This window comes from Heteronotia binoei, chromosome 12, assembly GCF_032191835.1.
Source record: "Heteronotia binoei isolate CCM8104 ecotype False Entrance Well chromosome 12, APGP_CSIRO_Hbin_v1, whole genome shotgun sequence".
NCBI classification, from domain to species: Eukaryota; Metazoa; Chordata; class Lepidosauria; order Squamata; family Gekkonidae; genus Heteronotia; species Heteronotia binoei.
Window position 1 is genome coordinate 58,849,843 of NC_083234.1, and position 20,615 is coordinate 58,870,457.

Genomic DNA, 20,615 nt, shown 5'->3' on the forward strand with positions numbered 1-20,615 from the left:
TAACCTGTTCTTTCATTTAAAAAAAAATTGGTTCTTAACAGTTGCAAAATGCAAGGAAAAAGAATCCCACTCATCAAAGTTCTCCTGCAGTGAACTACATTGAAATGAAATAAGACAGGGGTGGCCAAATGTAGCTCTCCAGATGTTTTTGCCTACAACTCCCATCAGCCCCAGCCATTGGTCATGCTGGCTGGGACTGATGGGAGTTGTAGGCAAAAAACATCTGGAGAGCTACTGTTGGCCACCCCTGAAATAAGAAGTTCCTGTTGTGCAGTTTCAAAGGTGCACCCACTATCTGCAGGAGAACAGTCTGGGGGATCATTTTCCCAAACCTGCATCATCAACTGGAAAGTTATCTGCTTGCATGCTTGTTTATTAGACAGTGCCATTCCCCAAAAACTTTCCTGAGAGTAAACCTGGTGGAAAAGATGAGAGGAGGATTCTGAGTATACCTGTTTAGGATTGCTGTCTAAATTTCCGATCTGCTTTATTCCACTTATTCAGATTCCCCTCCACCCTATCCTGGCTAATTCCAATAAGCTTGGGAAAGTGTGAATAAATAAATAAATATCAAGTGTAAGAATAAAAATCTGCAAGGATCGATTGGTAATCATGTTTTAAAATCAATATACAGTTACAGGAATACACACACGCACACACCACTCCTCACCTAAATGGTTTAAAATAGTTGAAATGGATTGGTTTGGGTTGGGGAATCATAAGCACGTTCTCCTGCTTTGAATTTTTCTGGGGGGGACAAGTCGGTCAAAATAGAGCACTTTAAAACCCATGATGTGAACTGAAGAAATTAAAATTGGAATCCCACACACCTTTATTAGGCAGTGAGTCCTACTGAGTTTAGAGGGGTGTAATTCTGAATAAATGTGTTTAGGATCACCCATTAAGTTTGCTTAATTGCTCCATTTAAATGAATGGAGCTTTAAAGTGCATAGCCACTTAGGCTAAACTTTACCTTGTGAAAGGTTGTTTTCCTAAACGTATTCCCAGCTGGCATGGATGTTATTGGATTAAAGGATTGTTAGGAAGAAATCAACGTGTAAAAAAGGTTTCATATTCCATGTAAATATTACTTTAATCGAATGTAAGTACTGCACCATCAGCAAGAGTTCTCTTAAGTTAAAGTGTCAACATTAAATGTGGAAATGCAAAATCAAAAATTATACTGAAATTTTAAATCTGTGACTTTTACAAATCTGATCTCTTTTTGGAGACTCAGGCCCAGACTTTAGAGGAGCTCCTGGGGATTTCACCCCCCCCCCCAACTGCACCATCAACAAAGGGCACAGCTAGACAAATTTGTGTCACCTATTTGTATATTCTTCTGAAGAGGAGGAGGCACATGAAACTGAAGAGGTGTGTGTGTGTGTGTGTGTGTGTGCATGCTATAGCTGTTTCTCTGCTTTTATTTCCTGTTATCAAATCTGATCTGTGACTATGCAGTTTTGTATATTGCATATTGTTATTGCTGGTCAATTGATAAATTGAAATTGAAATCTGATCCACTTTGCAACCACGAGGACTGGAAACTTGGCATTGCTTTTATTAGCAAAAATGTACAGATCTGTATGGATTTGTGTACGTGAAAGCTATACTGCATCGTTCTCACCTTTCTGGCTGCATTCCTGCCCTCCAATCTGAATGGAACAGATCTCTGACTTTAAACCCATGATTAAACCCCACCAAATGAATGAGAGATGCAAAATAGTTGAACTCATGTCTTTATTGTCACAGCTTAAGTGGCTGCAAACTTTTTGAGCTGTGACAGGCAGAATAGAAAGGGAGTCAAATTTCAGATACATACGAGCAGCTGGGACTGCAAGACACAAAGCTCCCACAGAAGGAGGACTTAGAGGCAGCAGACCAAAAAAGAAGGACTTACCTTTTGCAAAGCCTGAAAACTGTGCATCTCCTGTGCTTTGAGGTAAGCACAGCCCTAAACCCCTACCCCATAAAGTCTGGGCTGTAAGGTCCCTGATTCAAATCTTGCCTCTGCCAACAATTCACCAAGCAACCTTGGGCAAATCCCCTCTCACTGGCTCAGCCCTCCAATTTGAGGTTCATTGTACTGAACTACTTTTCAGGTTTGCTGAAAGGATCATGGAGAGCACATGCATGAATAGAGACTTTTTTTCAAAAAAAAAAATGTGCTTATAGAAATTCCATTTTTACCAAACTATGCCTGCCTAATTAACCTCCCAACAAAACCTAAATTAAAAATTGTCCCCCACACCCACAGAAGAATGACTTAGAGACAGCAGACCAAAAAAGAAGGACTTACCTTTTGGTGCTTAGGTGATCTCTCCATTTGCCCAGGCAGCACAGAGGAGAGCTCGCCGAAGGTCAGGACTCCCTCAGCCTCTCCACAGACAGGTGCACAAACATTTTCCCTTTTCCAAGGTGCTACCTGCTTTTTACGGGGGAACTTTTATTACCAGCTTCGATGCAATTTTGCAAAACACCTGCATGCCATTAAAAAAAACCCCACCACCCTTATTACATGCGTGAGGCCCGGAGGAAATTAACAGTTCCTCTCCTGGGATGCATATTTTCTTAAGATGTTTACTACAGATGAAGAGGTCCCGGGGTAAGGCATTAACAAGTTGTAAAGTGATAAAAGGAGTGGTATCATTTGGGGCCGGTGACATGAAGAGGAAGAAGCCCCTCACATCTGCCCGTGTCCTCCAGCCTAATGAATTTGCTTTAACCATTGATTAAGTGGGTCGTCTGACATCCCTTGTGTTTCTCTCTCTCCCCCCTGAACAAAAGCCCACTTTAATGAACATATGGCATTGGATCTGCTGGTAGAAATTACTACCACTCATAATTGTAGGGGGGGGGGGAGAAGAGAAATTAAGTAGGCCTGCATGATTAAAAAAAAGTTTATTAAAAAATAAAAACAAAAAGTTTGACCCAGTATATCAAGTTTGCATCAAAAAATTACTAGCTAGATTGTTTCTGTTACAGGCGATATTTGGGGGTCTTACTGATGCATAATTTAAGTTTTTTCAAGATGAATAATTTAAATGTTTTGTCCATCCCCCCTCTCCCTTCTTTGGCTGTAACACTGTATTAACCATGGTTGTCTGTGCTCTGTTATTGGAGATGAAAGCATCGAATCCCAGCCTTGGGCCCAAGAATGCTGCCTTCTAATTGATTTATATGAACCTAGTTAAAGGCCTACTTCAGAAAGCTCATATTCACTTTCAAGATGACTTACTTTGAGACTTAATGGGCTAGTTAAACAGCCTAGTCAGAGAGGCGAGCACAGGTGGGCTGTGTTAATAACTTTATTTAAGCAGCTTCCCCCTCCCCCTTTGAGGAGCATAAGTCGTCCATTAATTCATTCATTAGACTTAATGGCAAAGTCCTGCTTTTCTCCTAATGACACTGTCCAGACTCCAAACTTTCCATCTTAATTTAGTCCAGCTGCCTTCTTGGTAACAGGTTTCTTGTTCCTCAAGGCCAACGTGTCACAATGATTAGTTCGGGGAGGGGTCAGGATGGACATGGGGCCCCCCCTCCATTTCCCAGCTCCCCATTTGCCATACACTGTCCTCAAGGTCTGGACATCTGCTCCTGCTTTCTGGGATAAGAAGAAATGTCTGAACCAATGAAGGTCATGGCATCTAGGTTCCGGCCCCCATTTCAAGACCAATGACTCATTCCATTGCTCTGCCACAGTAGTGTAAACTCAGAATAGATGCTCTCAAGGTAATACAGCCCAGGGTGGGTGAAACCAAATTGGATGGCTTTTCATTGGAGTCCAAGATATATTGAAGAATGCGAGCAAATTGGCTTGTAAGAGCTGGACCCCATGTAAGTGGGGATTGGGTTGTCCACAATCCTCTCACTGTTTTGTTTCCCATTCCTCACTTGCGAAGGCTAAAAGCAAATGAATGTGTGTCTGTTTAGAGACGGGTTCCCAAGAGGCAAATGAACATCTCAAGGGATACGGCCCCGCAGAACGGACATTCAGCATTGTCGCCTCCCGAAATGTGTGGGGTTTGTTAAACTAGCCCATATTATCAGTTTAGAATTCCTGGCAGGTGCAATACCCTTGGGATTTGCAGATGTATTTTCCCAAGGATTTGCAGTTGGGGGAATAACTTAAAACGGGTTTCCGGAAACTTAGAAACAAAACAAAACAACCCCCCCTTCAACTTAACCTCCCATGTGCCTGAAGTCATTAAAGTTAAAAATCAGGTTGCTTTGGACCTGTGCTGTGCTGCCTCCTTGTGGAGAAGCACTCTCAGGGCTGCGTGCTGGAAGTTCACTGGCCTGAACCCAGACTCCAGAGAGATCTGTACGGATGATGACAGCTCAGGACATACTTTGATCTCTTACATTTTGGTGCTCTCTCTCACCATTAGATCTTCACAACTGTCCTGTAAGGCAGATTAAGGGGAAAGGGAAAGAGTTTACCTGCTGACCGGAAGAACCCAGGTCTTAGTCTGACACACGAGCCACTAGCAGTGGTTCTTGCAGTTTGCTCTCCATCTGGCTACGGTGCATAAAAAGGCTTTCATTGCAGCTCCCCCTCCCACTTGCTGGATTCCCCTCCAGATTCCATCTCTGGAATGTACACCTTTGGCATTGCATTCTGCAGCTCCTTAAACTGCAGTCTCTGGTTCCACAGCTTCATAATGTCAACAATAATTATTTCCTTCTCAAGTGCCAGTACGAAACTGCCTTGGTGTCGATCAGTTGTGAATTACTGTTTGTCTCGCTGCATTTTTCAGCCGTGCACTTTATGGCAGTGTGCTTTGCGGCAGCTGAGGCAAACATAAAGCAAAATATTCTGCCTGAAATGTTTTGATCATCTGGTCCTTAACAGTGCTGTTCCCAAAAGTCACAGAAAAAATAAAGCACACAGTTTCCATGATAGCCAGCCTCGAATAATAATAGAAGACTACAAGGCGATGGCAAACCACCCCGTAAAGTCTGCTGTTAAAACATTGTGAAAGCAACGTCACCCCAGAGTCAAAAACGACTGTTGCTTGCGCAGGGGACTACCCTTACCTTTTAACAAAATTTACAAAAATTCATATACTATAAATTAGAGTAGAACCAATGCATTGATTTGCTACAAGTTACTGAAGGTTGAATTGAAATTTTTGGCATTCATACCTGTATCTGAAACTGACTATGTGAAGCTTGAAGAAGCAACTGTGAAACAAGGGCATCAATAAAACTTTGTTGCAATAATTGGACTGCTGGCTTCTTTATTTATAAGACCTGGACTGTATTGACATCACCCTTCTTCACTTCCCCATTGGATCTTCTGGCAAGAGACAGCACTGGATTGCTTTAAAAGTTGGACTTGACTTCTGATGGTTTCTGAGTTGTTCCAATTGTATACGTGTTTGCATTGGTTCTACTATAATTGGCACTTTATATTATATGCATTTTTGTAAATTTTGTAGGCTTCTGTTATTGGTTGAGGTTATCACGGAAGCTGTGTGCTTGATTTTTTCTGCTACTTATCACCGTGGTTCCCAAAAGTCACAGCAAACATGGAGACTGACGGGGACGTTATGCTGTTCTGTAAAATAACCAGGGCCATTTCATTTACTTATTTACTTAAGGGCCATGTCTACTTGTGGACTAAACAAAATAAATCAATTAAATTCTGCCTGGAGAAAAGATGGATTCTGGAACTGGTATGAATTATATGGATTTAAGGTCATGGGCCTTTTTTCTTATTCTGCAGAACTGATCCAGCACATTCCTTTATTAATATTAAAGCTGCCAACCTGCAGGTGAAACCTGGAGATCTCCCACTAATACAATTGATTTCCAGATGACCAAGATCAGGTCGCCTGGAGAAAATGGCTGCTTTGGAGGATGGATTCTATGGCATTATAACCTGTTGAGGTCCCTCCCCTTCCCAAACCCCTCTGGCTCCACCCCCAAAATCTCCAGGTATATCCCAACCCAGATCGGGTGGCAACTCTATTTATTATTTTGCAATTTTTTTGGATTCTGTCAATCAAGAAAAAGCCTTGCATCAAGAACCACAAAAACTTCCTTCAGTTACCCGTTTGGCTTTGCAGCTGCCTTCCAGTAGGGTATTGGCCATAGACTTTTAAGCATACCTTTAAAATCATGAGGGCTAGGAACTTGAAGGCAAGGGGTGGAAAGAACAGGAATTCTAAAGAAAATCCTGTATCCAGCACAACATTGTTTACTTTTTCTGGGCTTTCACTTAATTGTAGCCCATGCACAGCCATTGCTGAAAATATCCCTTGCAGTCTCACTTCAGGGACCAGCTATGAAAAAAATGATTACTGTTGCCCAATTAAAGAAAACAAAGCTGATCAATCGTATTAACTTTTGTCAAGTTGATCAGCTCATTGACCAGTTATAAGAATAAACACTCATTGACCGATGTGGTGCACCTGCGTCTTAGCTGGCACCCCCCTCTTCTTCCTCACATGCTGGAGAGGATATCTCTTCCAATGACATCGTGGAAGACAGATTCAGGTGGGCAGTCCCATTGCTCTGAAGCAGCAGAACAAAGTATGAGTCCGGCGGCACCTTTAGGACCAACAAAGTTTCATTCCCTGTATGAGCTTTTGTGTGCAGAAGCATTCCTTTCAGGGCTGCTGCAAGTTTCACCATGCACACGCTCAGCCACCGAACTTACCGGGCTTGAAGGTGCTGGCCAGACATGTGCCGATCACTCAGCCTGTTCCGTTCATCCTGGAGAGCCCCAAAGGCCTACTGGACGGAGTTTTGGAAGACTGTGCATGTACAGAGACACTGGTAATACAAACCAATTGGCAGCCATTAGCATTTCCAGGGATGGTTTAGATGAGTGGAGAAGAGCAAGGTTGTATTAAAATACAGCATTTATTTAATGGCTGATTCTTATGATTCGTGGTGGATGTGTGTGTTAAACACAGTTGCCCACTGAGTGGAGCAGTTAACCAGCGCAGGTGTGTGTTGTTGGGGTAGAATCCAATCAGACTGTGAGATCGTGCATGAACAAAAAGGCCTTTCCTTTGCATTGCAGGTTTAGGAAGGAATACAGTGAAGCAACCTGCCAAACAGCCATAAATGGGTCAACGAATCGTTGAACCAAAAACTAGGTCCCTTTTTACAGCCAGGAACAGGACGTGAGTCAAACTGCAGGGTGTTCTAGCATCCCTAATTCCTCCCCAAGTGGCTTATGTTGTTCTCCTCTCATCCCTTTTATCTTCCCTTATCTCATCCCTTAACCTTGTGAGGTAGATTAGACTGGGAGTGTATAAGGTCACCCAGTAGGTGCTGCTAGTCAGAGCAGACAATAGTCGTTTTAACAGACCAGTGGGCTGACACAGGATAACACAATATCATGTATTCAATATGGCAGTGCCAGCTTTGGGACTCACTCTCATACCAGGTTTTGTAACTGGCTCCATCCACTGACCTAAACTAGACTCCGCCTTTTGATCTTACCCAGGTATCCAAACTTTTATAAACAGAAGTTTGCAGCCTCCTTAATGGTTAGCCGAAGCCAAGTCTCATTTGTCCAAAGTAAAAACAGACACCCTTATATCTATCCCAGCAGGACTAAGTGGGACATTACCAAATTTTACAATAATTCAAAATTCAAGCTTCTTTTATGGTCTATCTACACCAGGGGTGGCCAAACTTGCTTAACGCAAGAGCCACATAGAATAAACGTCAGTTGTTTTAGAGCCCCAAGACAGGAGGGAGGGAGGGAGGGAGGGAGGGGGGGGAGGAAGTAAAATAGATGGAGGGAGAGAGAGGTGGAAAGAAAGCAACTTTAACTTTAAATGCCTTCTCCAAGTCAGCTAATAGGTCAGTGGAGGCTTTGAGAGCCACATGTGGCTCCCAAGCCACAGTTTGGCCGCCCCTTCTCTACACATGATGAAACATTTGTTGTCCTTTCTCCAAAATGTAATGCCTCAATTGTCATTTCTTTGTATCCAGGCTTTTAACTGGGGCTGTGATTGTTTTGCCTGACCTCTTGCAGGACATTATTTGCCAATTTTATCTTTTACATTTTGCATTTGATTCTTTCAGGCTGTTTTCTATGGGCTATTGAATTAGTGATGTTCCATCTTATTGCGTCTAATATTTTTATCTGGTTTTTTATATAAAAAAAAACACAAACGAATTTCATTTTGGCACCTCAGGCTAAAAATATCCTATGGCCTGACAGAGCCTAACCATAGCATGAGACGAGCTCACTTTCCCCACATTATTTAGCTAGTGGAATTAGCAAGAAAAAGGAGTTTAGCAAGATCTGGGGGGAACCAATGGGGACAGAAGAGAAGGCTGTTGATATTGGGCACAAATGGCTTCTCTCCTTCAAATTAACTCCACACATTTCTCATTCCCTTGATCCAGGTAGTCCAGGCTAGTTGATCTTGTCAGGTCTCAGAAGCTAAGCAGGGTCTGCTCTGGCTAGTATTTGGATGGGAGACCTCCAAGTCCAGGGTTTGTGATATAGAGGCAGGCAGTGGCAAACCATGTCTGAACATCTCTTGCCTTGAAAACCCCGTGGGGTTACCATAAGTTCCCCCATTGTGAGCTTCTCTGTTAATCTCTCCATGGCTCTCACTCATACCACTTGTATAACTTCTGACTGGAAACTTCTCTTTTGTTTTGGTTTTAAAGAGATATCTTCAAAGGCAGAACATTCGCCTGGAGGCTGCCCCTTTTAGCCTCATTTTCATGAGCAAAGGAATACAGACGGGGGATGTGCAGAGACAGTCCTTATTCTCCCCCCCAGGGATTTGAAACACTTCAGAGAAAATTGCTGTTTTGGTAGATGAAAGGAGAACTTTTGCCTCATTTTCTTTTAACTTTGTTCTCACAAAGGTGAAAGTCCTACTGAGAATTAGAACACCTTCAGTGTGCTCATGGCCACCAGGGGCAACTTGTCTCTGTTTCCGAAAAGCCAAGAACCAAAATACATGATATATGTGGCATTAATTTAGTTCTGGGTGCCCAACCCAACTTTTAGACACTTGTATGATTGGGAGAAGTCAACTTCAGCATTTGGCTCAGGACTGCTGCAAGGGGCTTTGGGCTTCTTTCTCACACTGTTTTTCACTAGTGGCGACAGCTACGGGGGTGGGGGAGCTTGTTTGCCCCTTCCTTGGACTCACATGTCAAACAGCACAGGACGGAAACCTCAAGCCCCTTCTCCCTTTTGCAGCACTCTTGAGCAATGAAATGATTTGAAGGTGAGTTCCCCTCAATCATACTTAAGTCTCTAAGCTGTGTCTGGCATCTATGATCAGACTCATGTTACACATAAGAGCATAAGAGAAGCCATGTTGGATCAGGCCAATGGCCCATCCAGTCCAACACTTTGTGTCACACAGTGGCCAAAAGCCCCAGCTGCCATCAGGAAGTCCATCAGTGGGGCCAGGACACTAGAAGCCTTCTCACTGTTCCCTCCCACACCCCCCCCAATCACCAAGAATACAGAGCATCACTGCCCTATACAGAGTTCCATCAATACGCTATGGCTAATAGCAACTGATGGACCCCTTTGAGTGAAGAAGTACTTCCTTTTATCTGTTCTAACCCAACTGCTCAGCAATTTAATTGAGTGCCCACGAGTTCTTGTATTGTGAGAAAGGGAGAAAAGTACTTCTTTCTCTGCCTTCTCTATCCAATGCATAATCTTGTAAACCTCTATCATGTCACCCCTCAGTCGATGTTTCTCCAAGCTAAAGAGCCCCAAGCGTTTTAACCTTTCTTCATAGGGAAGAAATGTATTGCGAGTTCTCCAACTTGTTATGGGATAAACAAGTCATGTCTGCTGATTTTCTGTTTTTACATCCTTGTCTGCTTCTTCAAACTTAATTTTCTCATTAAATGCCCATATTTTTCATCCACAAATCATCAGTATCTATTGTGCATATAAATTGCACACTTTGCTTTTATAAATAGCATATAAATTGTGTCTAAAAGCAACAGAGCATACATACATGGTACAAACAAATACAAAAGAAACACATTTAGGAACATTTCCCAGCAGTATGCTTTCTGGCAGCTTCTCAGCAGTTTTTCAGCAAAAGACACACTTTTCTTCAGGCAGTAGCCAGTGTCAGTTTCATTGTAAGGACACAGGAGCCACTTAAGTGAAAAGACCAGACTGGAAATGTTTATTTATTTACATATTCTAGCTTTTACCTTCCAGACAGTCATTTTGTAACTAAATAAGTCCTAGTTAAGTGGACAAGTGTGATAACCAGTGTTCCCTCTAAGCTGAGTTAGTGTGAGCTAGCTCACAGATTTTTAGCCTTCAGCTTACATATTTTTGTCTTAGCTCAGGAAGGATGACTCCCAGAACACACTAATTTATGCAGTAGCTCACAACTTTAATGCCAGTAGCTCACAAAGCAGAATTTTTGCTCACAAGACTCTGCAGCCTAGAGGAAACATTGGTGATAATAGCACCAACAAAGAGCATTTGAATTCAGAATGTACTTGTCCTTCAACAGCAGGAGGAAGTCTGGAGTGCTCTGGGGCAGACCTCATTTTGGGCAGGAGCTCACAGGAGTGGAACTCCAGAATCTCTAAATTTTATTGTGCTCTTTCTCTCTTCCTCCCCCCACCCCAGTACATACTTTTGGGCTCCATTGTTCAACTCCCCTGTGAGAATTTCGCTGAACTCTAAGATTTGACAAACTTTCTAATATTTTTCCCCACCAAAAAATGGGAAAAAACCCAAAACATATAAAACACACAGATGAAAATTTTCATCGTGCCACTGTGGCCACACAGGAGGAAGTAATTTAAAAAGTATGATGGGAGTAAGATTATGACAATTTTAATTCAAGAAGCATTTTAAGGTAGATGCCGAGCTGATAGAATTTAGTACACCTTCCAGTGATGTAAGTTGTGCTAATGAGCTCTGGCACCTCTTTTTCTACAAAATGACCCCTGGGGCATCATTGAAGCTGTACAGGGCATTAATTTTCTCCAGTTCAAGAGCCTTGACTTCAGTTTCCAGAATCCAAGTCAGAGTCTCAGTATACTGTTTTGTATAACCAGGCAAAGGCAGATGGCAACTGTTTGCATTTTAAATAGGCCAATCTCAAGGCTTCATACTCCTGGCCAATCACAGCGGTTGATGTTTCACACAATCTATTGTTTTCTTTGCCTTAAGAGGGCACTGCAGTCCACATATAGAGTCCCAGGTAAATTCACTTGGCTGAGTTCCAGCTCACAGCTCAACTGCAACACCTAATAATATGCAAACAAATCTGTGCTTTACCATCTTTTCTTTCTTTCTTCACCCTAATCTTTCCCTCCAAAAAAGAAAGGCCGTGTATTTACTTAACATTCAGGGGCATGATTTATAAACAGCCATTAATGCTCTTTTTAACCCCTTTCCCCTTCATTGTTTAAATTTCAAATTTGGAGGGTGTATATGTAAACTCTTTAAATCAGTTCAATATGCAAGGCTATAAAATGACTTTATTTGATTCCAAATAGAACACTGAACAAACAGAGAGCAAAGGGAGGAAGGGGAAAACTCCAGATCTCAAATACGGTCTATTATCTTTTAGTTAATGGAATGGTTTCCAATCCATAGTGTTTCCAAGAAACATCTTGATATAAGGAGAAATGATAGAAAAAGCAGCATTTAAAATATGGAGGCACAATTTGGAAATCCCTCTTAGATTTATTTGAGGAATAAAATTTATTAGGGATGCTTCTGAAATTGCTTGTTTTGATATTCTTGAAGCCATGGACATTCTATTGTGAGCCAAAAGAGACTATATATGATCTGAGAGTGTGTATGTTTGATAATACATGATTATTTGTGAACACTGTAAAAAGAAATTATACATGAGCTGATAGCACTTGATAATACATGATACTTTATTATTGTATACATGGTGTTGTTGCTGCAATATAGTGTTCATAATTAATTGGTGGCCGCAGTTTTCTTTGATTGCCAGTTATATGCAAACTGTGTTTCTTATCACTGTTATTGGTGTTTTACTGAGGCATGTGCATCTGTGTGCATTGTTGTGACGCAATAAAAAAGCACTTTTGATGTGATTGTATGAGGTGGAGGCTGATCTATTAGGGCAAACAGGGCAGTGCCCCCGTCCACACAGATCCCTGCTCACCTCTTTAATCCTCACCAGACAGTCCAAGGGGTGGCAGGAGGTTAATTATATCAATCTCTGTCTCATCTCTGTTTAACTCAGCACTGCAACGAAGTCCCTCCCTGAAGAGGCTTCACTTCCCCTTTAAGCCAGACCCATCAACCCCCATCAATTAGGCAGGGAGCCTCCTTTGGGTAGGGCTCCCTCTTAGGTCAAAGAATATATAAGCATCAGCTGACCAGGCCTTCCCACCTGTCTTCTTTCCCAACGAAGAAGGAGGGGAAGAAAAACTGACCAGTCATCGACTTTCAAAGTGCACTGTCTCCAGTCAGGTCAATACTCCATGACTCCACCACTGGTGGCCATCTGCACTCTCTGTCACGTTGATGATGTCACGCTTCTGCAGTCCAGCCTGGGAGAGTGATCTGTTCCAGAGGTCAGATTAATTTTTCAAGTGTCCACAGGATTACTAGGAAATTAATTCCACATTAATGCCAGAGTTGGCTTTGGATCCGCCTACTGTGAGGAGCCTCCGTGTATGTTTCCATCGCCAAGTGCTGGTGGCAGTTGTGAACAGAGATCCTTGTGATGTGTGAAAAGTTTCTTTTGTCTAAATAGGAAACACATGGCCGAGCCTGATCAAGGAAGACTGGCAAGCAGATGAGGCCTCTAAAAAAAAAAAATTAAGAAGAGGAAACAGCAAACAAGCTAGAAAGATAACATTTCAAAGCAAGCCTGAAATGAGTTACAGATCTGGCTACTAGGAAGATGTGTAAGAGAGGTCTGGCAGTGCAAAGAGACTATTTGATTAGCATTCTCTTTGTGATGAATTTATTCTCTAGAAAAATCAAGTTTGCCCACGCCTCATGGTTGAACCCTCTACTTAGAGGACAAAGTCTTGACATCTTTTTAAAAAAATTATACTATTTTTATGTGATGGTATCAGCAACCTTTTGGGTCTCCAGGTAGTGCAAATTTATTGGATGTATCTACTGAGTCCTGTTTGATGAAGAGTTCTGTGAAACTCCAAAGCCTATAGATTCCTATACCAAGCTATTTGGACAGTTTTATTTATCTGCATTTATTTAAGACATTTGTCCGACACCTTTTTTATGTCCATATCTGATAGTAAGACTCATGTCGCTTTGGCTTCATCCTTGATAGGGGCCATTTGGCTGATCTGTAACTGAAGGCATTGGAATTTTGTTGGAGCCATTTTAGCCAGGAACAGGTTTGACACAGCTGTGGCTAGCATGAAAAAACAGAAGAGAAAGCATTGCATTTGGTTTGGGGCGGGGGGGGGGGGGGAAGGAACGTGGGACTGGTCTGATGTCGCTGTCTGTCTCTTCTGCCTGCCCGTGCCTTCGTTTCTGTGCCCTGCTCTACCATATCTTTGTAAATAAATCAGCTCTTACATAATGCAACCTTGTACATTGCACATGCTCCATTGTGCAACAGCTCATGTACTCAAGGGATGGCTGTAATTTTTGATGCAAAGCATATACTCTACCAATGAGTGATAGCCCTGGGGCTATGAAACTATTTGTGAAACTGCACTTTCAAACCATTAGTCCACCTAGTTCAAGAATTGTATGTCACATTAACTCTCTAGGGTCTCAGGCAAATCTAAGGCCTGCTATCTAAGCAGGGCCAGCCCCAGATGATCTGCTCCCCTAGGCAGCAGTGCTAGGGCTGAACCCAGCCAGCAAGCCAGGCTCTGGAGAAGTGGCCACAGCAGTGCAGCTCAGCCTCCTGAGCCCAGCCAGCAAGCCAGGCTTTGGAGAAGCTGCCACAGCAGTGCAACTCAGCCTCCTGAGCCCGACTAGTGAGCTGGGCTTTGGGGATGCTGCTGCAGCCGTGTGACTCTGCCCCTGAGCCCAGATGGCAAGCTGGGCAGCCCCACTCTCAAGCCTAGAAGCTGGGGAAGGGAGGAGACCATGGCTGCCGGGCTCTTTTTGAGACTGAGCGCTTGTGTTCCAGCTCAAAAAAAGACCTGGTCACGTGGGGGGCTTCCAATTTGGTGCCCCCCAAGGTCAATGCCCTTAGGTGAATGTCTAATTTCCCTAGTGGCAGAGCCAGCCCTGTATCTAAGATCCTTCAATTGGAGATGTCTGGAACCAAACCTGGGACCGTTTGCATGTAAACCACATGACAATCCCTCAGCAGTGGTGGGACTGATATTTACAGCCAGTTTCAAAGTTCTGTTTGAGGGTGGGTATCGAGGCCTGGGGCTTGCTGATTCCATTAAAGCACTGCCTGTCTGCCATTCCATCCACTATCATCTGAGGGCTGTCAGATTGGCTTCGTTGTCCACGAAGTCTCATCTTGAAATGATTCATTCACCCCCGTTTCCAGCAGTGCTCCGGTACTTATTTACACAGTTGTTACCCTCCTCCTCTGGCTTTTGAATCCCTCTGCCTTATGAACAGCAGGCGTCAAAACTCACACAGACACTCTTCATCTGTTCTCAAATGGGGTCCCTGCTGGGGCTCATCATCCATATTTAGCAGCTGGGAGATGGTGAAGAAATGATAAGCCACGTGCCCCTTGTGTTTGGCCACACTATGGCAACAGAAGGCAATGTGCACAGGAGATCTGGCATGATGCTTTCCAGTTTCTCCCAGCATGAACAGGTCCAGATGAACCTCCATACGAAACATCTGGATGACTGGCCTGGATCCCTAATTTATTAATTGTATCTATGTTCTGCCTTGCCTTGAAGGAGCTCTGGGTAAAATAATCCCATGGAAACATTCCAAGCATGTTGGAATGAGCCAGAGCTGGATTTCTGGTAATTCCTCCTGGTAATTCAGAAAGGCCTACTAAATTTGACCTATGTTAGGGGCTCCGCATGTTTTAATCTGGTCCTGGAGACCAGACTCAAGGTTTCCGACCCAAGGCTGAAAGGAAATTTGAATGCAGATCTCTCCAATGCAAAACACTGACCACTGTGCCATTTTGGTTACCCTGTTTTTTTGACCTGGTCAGGGAATGACCCTCCTCAGGCTTTGGCGATTATCCAAGCATTCCCATACATTGACAAGTCTATCATAGGAGTCATGAGAACTAGAAACTTTTTTAAAAAAATCCTTGATAAACTAGCTTTGCCCAGCATCAGATCACTGGTCCAGTGAGTTTATTTCTGTTCTGACTGGCAGCTGCTCTCTGGGGTCTCAGGCAGAGGAGGGTTTTTTCCTCCCATCCCCAAACTCTGTCTTATCAGGAGATGCCAAGATGGAACCTGAGAATCTCTGCAAGCAACAGAGGTGTTCTGCCACTGAGCCACAGACGCCTGATTAAGCTAGTAATTCGAAGGGTGCCTCAGGAACACACTAGCAATTAAATTTATTCAGTGGTTAACAACTGGTTTCACTCAAAGCTCCCGCCCATGAAGGTGCACATATTTATTTCAACCTGATTTATGACATCCTTGTCCAGAATACACATGTTAAACATATACATGATAATGGGTATTGTATGTATAAATCTTCTGTAAATTGCAGATCAAAACATTAAAGATGTGCACATAGAACAAACAAATCTAAACCATCAGCAAAAAGCAGAGAGCCAAAACTGTTGACTAAGATGAACGAATATACATTGAAACCAATATTGGGAACGTTCACTCATCTCTGTCTGTGTACCTTAATGGCAGCAGGTCTTCTGTAGGGATGGGCACAAACCGCCTCATGAACTAAAGCGCACCATTAATTTTGGCTGGTTTGTCGTTCACAAAGTGATGTTCATGGAAGGGCACCCAGCACGAACATTCCACAATCTTTAGTGCTATTCGCGTTGGTTCATGAATGGGTACATTTCCAGACAGACTGTCTGCACTCAATGAAACTGTTTACAAAACTCCAACGCAATGGGAGGGGAGAGAATTCTTTAGCCTTGGAAACACCAATAGGAGCCCTCCAAAGCTTTACAGACACTGTAGGCTGCCAATAATGGAGTTCCCACTCTGCTCTATGGGATCAGAAAGCTATATGAACATATGAAGCTGCCTTATACTGAATCAGACCCTTGGTCCATCAAAGTCAGTATTGTCTTCTCAGACTGGCAGCAGCTCTCCAGGGTCTCAAGCTGAGGTTTTTCACACCTATTTGCCTGGACCCTTTTTTGGAGATGCCGGGGATTGAACCTGGGACCTTTTGCTTCCCAAGCAGATGCTCTACCACTGAGCCACCATCCCTCCCCAAATATACATATGCTCATCTAATCTCAGCTCCACATCCTTTTGTCTGTTGGCTGTTCACATCGCAATTACACAGAGAGGCAGGGAACTTGTTAAAAAGGCAACTAGCAGAGCACATTCATTTATGTCCTCCTGATTGTGAACTCCTCTTCCCCGCTGGGGTTTGGGTGTTAGATGGACGGGACTCTGAGCCAACCTACCCCCCATCTCTCTGTTCAAGCCGAGTGGTGGGGCTTAGCTACTGGGTGTCTTGGCTGAGTGAGGACCCAAGTTTTATACCCTCCTGATTGTGAACTGGTTTGGGTGTTAGGGCCTCTTTGTAAGGTTGCCAGGTCCTTACCTCTCACCGGTGGGCTTAGGGAGCCTTCTGGGAGTGGGCAGGGCACAGCAGGTCAGTCGTGTCCTGGAAGGGCTTGAAGACATGCACCATTTGGGAAAGGGTAAGTCAGTCACTGGAGCTGATGCTGAGCTCCTCTTCCCTGTGCAGGATAGTTATGGAGAAAGTGATATCCTGCATAGAAGAAGAAGACTGCAGATTTATACCCTGCCCTTCTCTCTGAATCAGCGACTCAGAGTGGCTTACAATCTCCTATATCTTCTCCCCCCCCACACACAACAGACACTCTGCGAGGTGGGTGGCGCTGAAAGGGCTCTCACAGCAGCTGCCCTTTCAAGGACAACTCCTGCAATAGCCATGGCTAACCTGAGGCCATTCCAGCAGCTGTAAGTGGAGGAGTGGGGGATCAAACCTAGTTCTGGAAGGGGAGGATGCTTCCCTTTCACTTTCTGAATCCCTGCTGTCATAGTCCTGCTCTCCAGATAGTGTTAGCAATTGGTGTCTTAGGGCAGTGCTGCTAACAATTCTTTTGCCTCTGCAGAGAGCTCCAGGGCCAGGAACAGATATGGGGCAGGAGGCTCTGAGACCCTTGGTGATGCCTTGCTAGAGCTAGGCTCCAATGGCCTAGTGGCAGGATGGGTTTGGTGCCTGGGTACAGGAGGTCTTGTGGTATGCAGGAGGTTGAGGACTTCTTCCCCCTACAATGAGCACTCATCACACCCATACCATACCATACCAAACCTTTAATGGCATAATAGATTCAGATAAAAATACACAGAATATAAAAATTTAAACATTGGAGATAAAATCAAAATGAAACCGAGCTTACAGATGCATTCAAACATGGTCAGAATTAAATTTAAGGATGTCAGCCAGAAATTTTGCCACAGCCTCACTAACCACCCCCTCATTATCACTCAATAAATAATAACAGGGTGGTAGAATAGACAAATCTGGGGGAAAAGAAAGCTTGCCAAATAAATCTTTGCGGAGGTTATGGTAAAAAGAACAATCAAGCAATATATGCTGGATTGAGTCAGCAGTATTCGCTCCACAGGAGCAAAGTCTGTCGGCTAAAGGGACTCGCTGATATCTCCCTTGTAAAACTTTGGAGGGAAACGCATTTAGTCTAGCCAACATAAATGCCCTGCGATGACTTGGAGTGGTTAAGTCTGATAGATAATTGGGCATTTTGCCACAGAAAGCATAGAGACCTAAGGAAGCTGGAGAGCAAATATAAGGGTCAGTTGGCTATAATTTTGTTTCCTCCGATTTCCACAGTCTCAATTTAATACATCTGAAGATATATGACTCATCAGAGGTAGAAAAATCATCTACCTCTAACCCCAAGTGATTGAGTTTGGACAGAAGCACTGCTGTCCAGGATGAAATATATGGGTCTCTTTTCATACAATCAAGAAGGCTGTTGGGATCTGTTCTAAAGTGAATTTTGAGCCAGAATTTAAACACTGCAATCCAGGCTTTTGTCTCCACCAAAGACTGACCCACTTCAGAGCAGAGAGCAAAATAGGACACACATTTTGGCAAACCAAGAATTTGTCTAAAGAATGAGGCTTGAATGCCCTCCACTTTCCTGGTAAAAGCTGAGATCCATATAGGGATACCATTGAGAGTTTGGGCAAGCGTTTTGGCTTTGAACACTTTAATAGCTGCTGGAACTAATTGGTTGCCCCTTGCAAAGAAAAACTGTTTAATTTGAGCAGCTGAACATTTAGCCAAGTTGACGGTGTTGTTACGATGTGAAACCCAGCTCAACTTGTGATTAAAAGTGATCCCCAAGTATTTAAAATTTTTTGTTTGCTCAGTTGTTGAGTTGCCAATAAACCATCTCTGTGGGCGCCAGAAATTTGAAAAGACAACTACTTTAGATTTGGCATAGTTGATAGAAAGTGAATTACAATTACAGTAGTCATAAAAGGCATTCAAATACCTTTGCATGCCCACTCTTGCACAAGAGAGGATGGTAGTGTCATTGGCATAAAGTAATAAGGGGACCGCTCGGCCTGCAAGTTTAGGCGGATGACCATTAATAGGGTTCAAAAATTGTGCCAGGTCAGTTAAAAATAAATTAAAAAGATGCGGGGCCAGCACGCAACCTTGTTTAACCCCCTTTAACACTGGGATTTTACTAGCCAAGTCACTGCTAGAAGAAAATTTCACTTGGCAAAAGGTATTAGAATGAAGTTTCCTCAAGAGAAACAGCAGACGAGGGTCCATTCCCAGGTGACCTAGCTTGATCCATAGTTGGGCTCTATCTATTGAATCAAAAGCACCCTTCAAATCGATGAAGGCAGTGTATAATTTTTTTGACCCGGTATGCATATATTTTTCAGCAAGGAAGTGCAGCAGTGATCCATAGCAGATTTGCCTTTGGAGAAGCCAATCTGCTCAGGACCTATGATGTTGCCTAGGCGCATCCAGTCAGTTAATTGGAGTTCTAAATGTTTTGCATACAATTTGCCCACTATAGATAATAAACTAATGGGGCGGAAATTTTCTGGTAATTCCAACCCCCCCTTTTTGTATATTGGGATAATTATAGAATCAAGCCAAGAGTCAGGGATGGAGCCATGCAGATCGATAAAAGAGAACAATTTTGCAAGGGGCAAGAGCCACCAATCGGCAAACTTTGTGAATACCTCAGTGGGAAGGCCATCAGGGCCAGGTGCTTTACCCGCTTTTAAATCCTTCAATAACTCACTGATTTCCTCTAGAGTTACTGGAGGCCAGACCGGCATATCAGTAACTGAGGGGTTTGCTAAGATAGGAGGGGATACACATGGAGCAGGGCGCAGAGATGTTCACACTCAGGAGGGATGGGAGGGTATAAATGTGAGAGACCTTTTTGGGAGGTCCTTAACTGGGACCCCAAAGATGTTATCTGCCTCCAACTTGGAGAGATTGTAGAGGAGCTAGTTCTAACATCCGCTCTGGGAGAAACCTTAATTTGTTTCATTGTTCGACTGTTTTATTGTTTATTTATTGATTGTTGTATTGTTGGTTTTTAATTGTTTTAATATGTTGGAATCCACCCTGAGCCCATTATGGGAAAGGGCAGACCATAAATTTCAGAAATAAATAAACCCTAGATGCATAACTATTCCTTAGGAACATACTTGAAATAGTCCCCATGCATCACTTCAGTGTATGAACATACATCAGTGCTTCAATCCATAAACAATGGGTTGGGCAAAAACCTGTACAGTCTTTATTATGCAAGACAGTTTGCATCACTAGTGACTTTAAATGGAAAACTTTGATTCCCATTGGTCTAGTGGGGCTGGGGCGCCCACCAAGCTGTTGTGGGGTAACTTTGGGAAGCCTTGTCATGTCTGCCTTTCGATCCTTCCAGATCTGCATTTGGAGAGTTGTGGGTGACCTGCCAGCCCAACAAGTGTTTCTTTTCATCTGCACAGGAGAAGAATTCACCATGGGTTGTTTCAGCCTGGGGTGGGGGCTGTGAGAGTGGTGGGCATGCTTCCTTAGCTGTTCTGGTGGGGCTGGAGTGCCCACCAAGTTGTTATGGGGTTACTTGGGGGAACCCCTGTTGAAAGTCTCTTGTCATGTCTGCCTTTCTGTCCTTCCAGATCTGCCTTTGGAGAATTGTGGGTAGCCCAGCTAGCTTGACAAGTGTTTCCTGTGCAGAGAAGAAAAATAAAGGTAATGGTCATCCCCTGTGCAAGTGCCGGGTCATTACCGACCCATGGGGTAATGTCACATCATGATGTTTTCTTGGCAGACTTTTTATGGGGTGGTTTGCCATTGCCTTCCCCAGTCCTCTACACTTTCCCCCCAGCAAGCTGGGTACTCATTTTACCGACCTCGGAAGGATGGAAAGCTGAGTCAACCTTGAGCCAGCTACCTGAACCCAGCTTCCGCTGGGATCGAACTCAGGTCATGAGCAGAGCTTGGACTGCAGTACTGCAGCGTACCACTCTGTGCCACAGGG